The sequence below is a fragment of the Pseudopipra pipra genome, chromosome 1 (assembly GCF_036250125.1).
Source record: "Pseudopipra pipra isolate bDixPip1 chromosome 1, bDixPip1.hap1, whole genome shotgun sequence".
NCBI classification, from domain to species: domain Eukaryota; kingdom Metazoa; phylum Chordata; class Aves; order Passeriformes; family Pipridae; genus Pseudopipra; species Pseudopipra pipra.
Window position 1 is genome coordinate 102,772,349 of NC_087549.1, and position 7,555 is coordinate 102,779,903.

Sequence of the window (7,555 nt, forward strand, 5' to 3'; positions counted from 1 at the left end):
TTGCGTGGACTGTCTATTACAAATAAATTGTTTTGTAGAGGATGTATGTTAGAGTGGGTGGAGACTGGCATTGGTCAAAGTCCACTCATTTCAGGAACTGCGGTTCCAGGATCATATCCTTTCTGACCATTGCATTCAGGCCCTTCCACTGCTTTTATTCAATTTCTCAGGGTACACGTCTAAAACTTGAGGTTTTCCACATAAGTTTGCATAACCAGTGCCCCCATACTCTCCTAGACTACCCTAAGGCCAGCCCTGCTTTGAAAGCCTGTGAGCTTATTCCTCCCTGTGGAAAATGTCTGGTCAAACAGAGGGACAAAGGAAATGTATATGCTGCTTACGCATACCTTGCTTCTAGATATAATTACTGCATTATAGGTATGAAATGCAAGTGCAATGATTTCTTAATAGCATATGCTGGGTCTGCATAAGTGTTGACAGCAAATACATAGCAAGATGCTCTGGCATCTCAGTGTGTCACACCCATTTCTCTCCTGCTCGTCACTGTAATATCTCAGGCATGTTTCATTAACACATTCCAGGATAGATTAACACGCCTCAGATACACCGTCAGCAGACACCTTGCTGACCATACCTGTTTTCTTACACAAACAGCACCCCATGAGGGATTATGGTACAATGTGAAGGATGGGAAAGCTTAAACACGAGACACAGTTTTTATGAGGGAAAATATAAATCCGTGGAAGACGCTCCAACAGAAATGGTAAGCATATCTTGCACAGGACAAATCAGTAGCAAATGTGAAACTATGTGACTGTGAGAACTGGTGAGAGACCCTCTGCAGTTAGCACTGCCTTTCATCCTGTGTGGAGGAGCACAGGTCCACAAGCCCCAGGCCATTGCTGGCTCTCCTGTGGCAGGGGTGATGGTGGTGGTGGCAAGAGCAGCACCTGCCCATGCACATGCTCAAAAATCCAGATCTCAGCACAGACTTAGTTCAAAACTTGTGTGATTGTGCATGTGTGTGAGGAAGAAGTGAGGGAGAGGCCATTTGTGACACTAAGCTAGATTTCTCTGAATTGTTCACGTATAAAGGAAGGGAAAATTAATATTTAATAAAAAGCAGTGAGATGAGTTGCTGATCATTAGGGTGCATCAGAGGTGTCGGTTTCTGCAGCAGTGATCTGTGTATGTGGCTGGAATTATGCCCTTTACCAGAACCCATTCTATTCCAATTACTGAATTTCCATTAAAAAAGAGCAGCAGCCCACCTGAATGCTCCATGTGTACATCAGATGTCTCTCTTGGCATGGTAACAAAACTCCATAATCCTATAGAATATTACAAAGCAATAATAATCCCTTCCAGCCCTGTGGTAGCAGTGTCATAGTTTTTACCTACAATGGACAATAAATCCTTTTGCAGCCTGATGTTCATTCTTGTCCAAGAGGCCAGACTGGACAATAGCTGTCACATCTAGAGAACAAAGCCACAAAGGATCTGCTGAGTCTCCTCTAATCATAAATCCTCCTTGAGCTGCAAAGCCACACTCTTTTATTATTTTTTAATTTAATTCTGGTAAAGTTGAAAATCAATTTTGACTGAAAATACCATTCATGAATTTATCAAGATGAAGAGTGTGTGGCTTTGTTTGTTTAGTTCCTACCCTCTTGGAACTAAATTTTGAAGAAAAACCCCCAATACATTATTCTGCCTGAAATACAAGCCCTGGTTCTTATTATGTTAGGCTTTGATGTAAAGCAGGTTTATAGTTTCAACTCTAGTGTAAATGAAGCTCATCCCCACAGTACCATGTTACAGCTTTTTGAGGTTGAATAGAACAGAAGTCACTGGAAAGCACAAAATAGGCAACTAATGATGCTTTTTTTTCTTTGCTGGCATGTAGGATTTCATATAATTAATTAACTCCTATGGTACCAGAAGATAGTGGAGCTGCATGGGGGAGTTTTCTGTGTCAATGATAAGCAATAGTTAACACTGAGGTCACCTTCCTTTCCTTCTGTGAAGAAGACACTTTGGGGACCCTTTTTAAATCTTTCAGTATGAAAATAGAGTACTGGTTTGGGTTATTCTTTTTTCCCACTTACAAAATAAATCAGTAGTAAGAAAAAAGTGCTGTAAATACCCTGGTGTGACACTGAAAATCTGTTCAGTCAGTTTTGAAATTGACCGCAGAGAGCAATTGAAAAATTGTTGCTGGGTGTGATTTCCTAATGATGGTTTTCCAAAATCAAAAGAGCATACAAAAATAAATTACATATGCTCCTATTTTTCTGTTTTCAGCACTTAATATGATTCTCTCTGTAGACAAAGCAGTATAGCTTCCTAACCAGCATGCCACACGGAGTCACCTTGTTTAGGTAACAGATTTTCAGGAATGCAGCTGGGGCAGCACTGGAATCTCCTTAGGAACTGTGTTACAAGCTGTGATTTGACTGCAGTACCTCTTAGGTATGTCAGTACTAAATCTGATCAGTGACTTTTCAAGAATGGCTGAAATCAGTAAGAGATTACTATAAAAGATTATACTTACAGTGTGTGAGGATATGTTTACTGATAGCCTTGGCATCTTTGGCAATTGAATATAAACTTCCCTGCTTTAAGCATGTAAGTTAACAGCTCTAGTTATCCATGCATTGATTAACAGAACTGGGACCTTAGAGTTCAGCCCCTGCTTCTATGGTATGTAAAGCCCATAACATGACTTTTGAACATTATCATTGTGCTTCAGCTACATATTTTAGTCCTCCTAATGTACAGACTGAAACAGTTTATCTTTGTGCTCTGGACAAAGCCATAAAATAAGTAGTGATGCAACTTGGATTTTGTAAAATATAGTTTCCCTAATCTGTGAAAGGTGAATCAGTGTTTGGGACTGCCTGGGCACTGCAGAGAAGCTGAAACTGACCTGAGGAGCACCAACATAAGGCATGGGGACCTCTAGGATGTGTTTTCCAACTGGTAAATTAATATTATTACATGTAAAATTGATATTCAAATGAGAATTTCTGCAAAATATGAACATGTGAGAGTATTTGGAAAGATTACTCTTAGGTTTCCTAAGCACAAGTTTATTCATCTGTCTTGGAAATTATGAAATCAAACCCTATGAGTAAAAAAGAGGAATAAATATTATTGTGACATGAGTACTAGTTTATATTAAATCTCTCACAAATATAAAAATAATTCAATGAAGCTGGCAGTAATGATGCCTACTGCTGCCACTTAGTGGAGCTGTGCTTTCCTTCCTTGAATTAGAAAAGAGTAGATTAGTAACACTTCTTTTGTTGCAGCTGGTCAGAAACCTCCATTCGTACAAAAGTGTGGCAAGACTGTTTTTCAGTGGTGCTGGGTACTCAGAATTCTTGTGTAAGTGCTTCTACATGATGACAAGAGGCATTTAAAGAATACAGGAGCAAAACACCTCAGGTGAGGAATGTGTACTCTTCCTGTTGCCTCATAGGTAAAACCTCCACATCAAGAAATAAGTAGCTTCAGTAAAAAATAACTAACTTCATAATGGAACTTCAGCAGCCTGCAGAAATTCCAGCCACAGAAGATCTACCATTATGGAAGTTGAAAGGATGAATTTAGCACCTGAAAAGCAATCTTATGTGTGCTGAGCTACGGATGGTAAGATTTCATATTTCTGTTATAAATGGACCATGATGATGATCGTGATGATGATGATGATGATTACTTTGGGTAACTTCTCCATCATGCACAAGCTGCCTGAATACATACATATTGAGAAGAGAAATGTCTTGTAATGATGAGGCTGGAGTCAGACTGATAAAACTGAACAAAGCTTATGTCCCTATGCAACATTTTTGATCCACCTCTTCAGGGCAATATAGAAATCACTCTTTGACTCCAGTGCATGCAGATATAAACTGAAAAGGACTTTGTTTTAAACAGAATACTGTGGTGGTGCCTTCCACCTCACCTCCTGCTGCTTAGCTTGCAGGCCAAACACAGCTCATGAGAATAAATTCCTTGGATGCTACTGCCAGAAAAAAAAAATATATGGAAGTGTAAAACAGTTAATGTTACCTGTACCAGCAGGAATCACTGTTTGCTATGCCATCTGAGTGCAACTGAGCATACAGCAGGCTAATAATATTTCAGTGATAGAAGCCAAATATCCAAACAACAGAGAAAAAGCATATACATTTTACTAGCAGGTAACGTATGACAGTGACCAGCCTAAATATGTCTGTTAGCTTGTCTCAAAGTAAATCAAGCATTGTTCATATCCACACATATTTCTCCCTGTGTAGATAGCACATTTAAGTTTATGCTGCAGTATTTAAGTCTAAGATCAGTGCTGTTTTAATGCACAGGTGAAACTACAGTGAGTTATAAAGCTTATGTTTATCCTTTCTAGAGGGAAAATTTACATTAATACAGGATGTATCAGCTCCACAATATTCTGGTACAACTAGGAAAAACATAGCCTGCTCTATGGTGCATAGTAAAGTGGGAGAAGATTTGAGACAGCCAGCACAGCTTTGCCAAGGACAAGTCCTTCCTGACCCAACAAATGGCCTTCTATGCTGGGGTGACTACATCAGTGGACAAGGGAAGGGCTACAGATGTCATTTATCTGGACTTCTGTAAAGGCTTTGACAAGGTCCCCCACAGCATCTCTCTCTCTAGATTAGAGAGAGATGGATTCAATAGGGGGACTGTTAGATGGATAAGAAATTGGTTGGATGGTTGCATCCAGAGGGTAGTGGTCAATGGCTCAGAGTCACAGTGGACATCAGTGACAAGTGGTGTCCCGCAGGGGTCTGTACTGGGACCAGTGTTATTTAATATCTTCATTAATGACACAGACAAAGGGGTCAAGTGCACCCTCGGCAAATTTGCAGATGACACCAAGCTGAGGGGTGCAGTTGCCATACCTGAAGGATGGGATGCCACCTGAGCAAGCTTTAGAACTGGGCCCTTGAGAATCTCATGAGGTTTAACAAGGCTAAATGCAAAGTCCTTAACCTGGGTCAGGGCAAACCCCAGTATCAATACAGGCTGGGGGATGAGGGGATCGAGAGCAGCCCTGCTGAGAAGGACTTGGGGCTGCTGGTGGATGAGGGGCTGGATGTGAGCCAGTAACATGCAGCCCAGAAAGCCAAACACATCCTGGGCTCCATCAAAAGCAGCGTGCCCAGCTGGACGAGAGAGGGAATTCTGCTCCTCTGCTACGCCCTCATGAGACCCCACTGGAGTTCTACATCCAACTCTGGGGACCCCAACACAGACCTGTTGCAGCAAGTCGAGAGGAGGCCACAAAGATGTTCAGAGGGCTGGAGCACCTCTCCTATAAAGTAAGGCTGGTAGAGTTGGGGCTGTTCAGCCTGGAGAGGAGAAGGCACCAGGGAGAAATTATTGCAACCTTTCAATATTTGAAGGGGGTCTACAGGAAAGATGGGGACAAAAAATTTAGCAGGGCATGCTGTGGTAGAATGATGCATAATGGTTTTAAACTGAAGGAAGGTCAATTTAGAATAAAGATGAGGAAGAAAATTTTTACAATAAGGGTGGTAAAACACTGGTACATGTTGCCTAGAGAGGTGGTAGATACTCTATCCCTGGAAACATTTGAGGTCAGATTGAATGGGGTTCTGAGCTACCTGATCTAGTTGAAGATGTCCCCGCTTATTGCAGGGGCGTTGGATTGTTTGTATTCTGTGGATAATTCTTCCTAAGCCCAATAGCACAAATTGCTAGATTTTTAAAGGCATTTAATAATCTAAAACTTAGAATTCATTTTAAAATATAGCCATGGAAACCTAAATATCCCAAAGTATTTTGAGGAAGGTCTGTTCATATTTCAGAGTCAGTAATTACGCTCATTTTCCTAAATTTTTTGCAGGGTCCCCCCCAGAAAAATGTGATTGTGAAAGTAAGTAAAGAAGTAGAAAATATCATAAGAATTAAGTATCTGAAACCTTCATTTAGGATTAACATACTTTTAAGATCTAATATATTTGTCAGGCAACAACCTCTTCTCCATAGTAAATGCCACTGATATGTATTTTCAGATGTAACAATTTCATAACCTCTGTTTAATCCAGATTTTATTGTTCAGTAGTAACAGCCTGGCTCTGCTACAACTTTAGCAACTTTTTGAATGGAAAGCACATGATACCGTAAGTCTTGAACTGTCCATTACTCTGTATACTGGTTCTGGAATTTATTCCTAAAGTATAGATGATTAGAAGGATGGAGCACCTCTCCTATAAGGAAAGGCTAAGAGAATTAGGATTGTTCAGCCTGGAAAAGAGAAGGCTTCAAGAGGCTACAAGAAAGCTAGAGAGAGACTTTTTACAAGAGCAAGTAGTGACAGGAAAAGAGGGAATGGCTTCAAACTGAGAGTAGGTTTACATCAGATATTAGTGAGAAATTCTTTACAGTGAGGGTGATGAGGCACTGGAACAAGTTGTCCAGAGAAGTTACAAGATGCCCTATCCCTGGAAGTGTTCAAGGCCAGGCTGGATGAAGCTCTGAGCAATCTGGTCTAGTGAAAGGTACCCCTGTCCATGGCAGGGGTGTTGGAACTAGATGACCTTTAAGGTCCCTTCCATCCCAAACCATTCTATGATACTATGGTTCTACTTTTTTCTGCAAATCAGATTTTGCAGTAAATTAATGAGGAAATTCCAGCAAAATGCCTTTTCAGCAATTGTTTTTCAATCCCTGATCAATGACCCAGGTTTGGACTGAATCTTTAGCTGTTCCCTCATTAGTCTTTTCTCCTTGGTGCTCTGGATGTTGGCAGGAGATTCTGTGCCCTTAACGGAGGCAAATACCACAGCACTGCCTCGATAAATGATGGCCACACAGAACAGGTCCTTTGAACACGCACATGAAGTGAGCTGGGTGGTGAAGCGCTTGAGAAGTGAGCAGAGCACACCCTTTTCCAGTTAGGCTCATGCCAAATCCATGAGGCAATTCCCACCAGCCTGCACAAACAGATGACTGGGAGGCAATTCCTGCACACCTCAAAGGGACACCTGGATCTCAGGCATGCATGGAGGAGAGGTGCTCAGCACACCCCAGCTGTGGGAAAGGCTTAACTGAGGCTCGTGCCTCAGGCACCGCAGGGGCCAAGGCTTCATCAGGTGAGCTCGGGTGCATTTGGCTCCTGCAGAGCTGCTGCTGCCAATTGTCTCCTTGCCTTCCACCACCCTTGCTCCTCAGTGCAAGATCCGAGCCCAGATTCCCCACATGGCCATGCCCTTTACCTCCAGTTCCTGCAGTTTCACCTCAGGCTTTACACTCCTGCCTTGCCACTCCCTTGGGGCACACCTGATTGCCCACAGAGTGAGGTCCTGGGCCAGGCAGATCACAGAAATACAGAACTGTTAGTGTTGGAAGGGGCCTCTGGAGATCATCCAGCCCAGCTCCCCTGCCAAGGCAGGGTCACCTGGAGCTTGTGACACAGGAACACTTCCAGGTGAGTTTTGAATGTCTTCACAGAGGGAGACTCCACAACCTCCCTGGGCAGCCTGTTCCAGTGCTCTGGCACCCTCGATGGAAAGTTGTTCCTCATGCTTAGGTGAAACTTCCT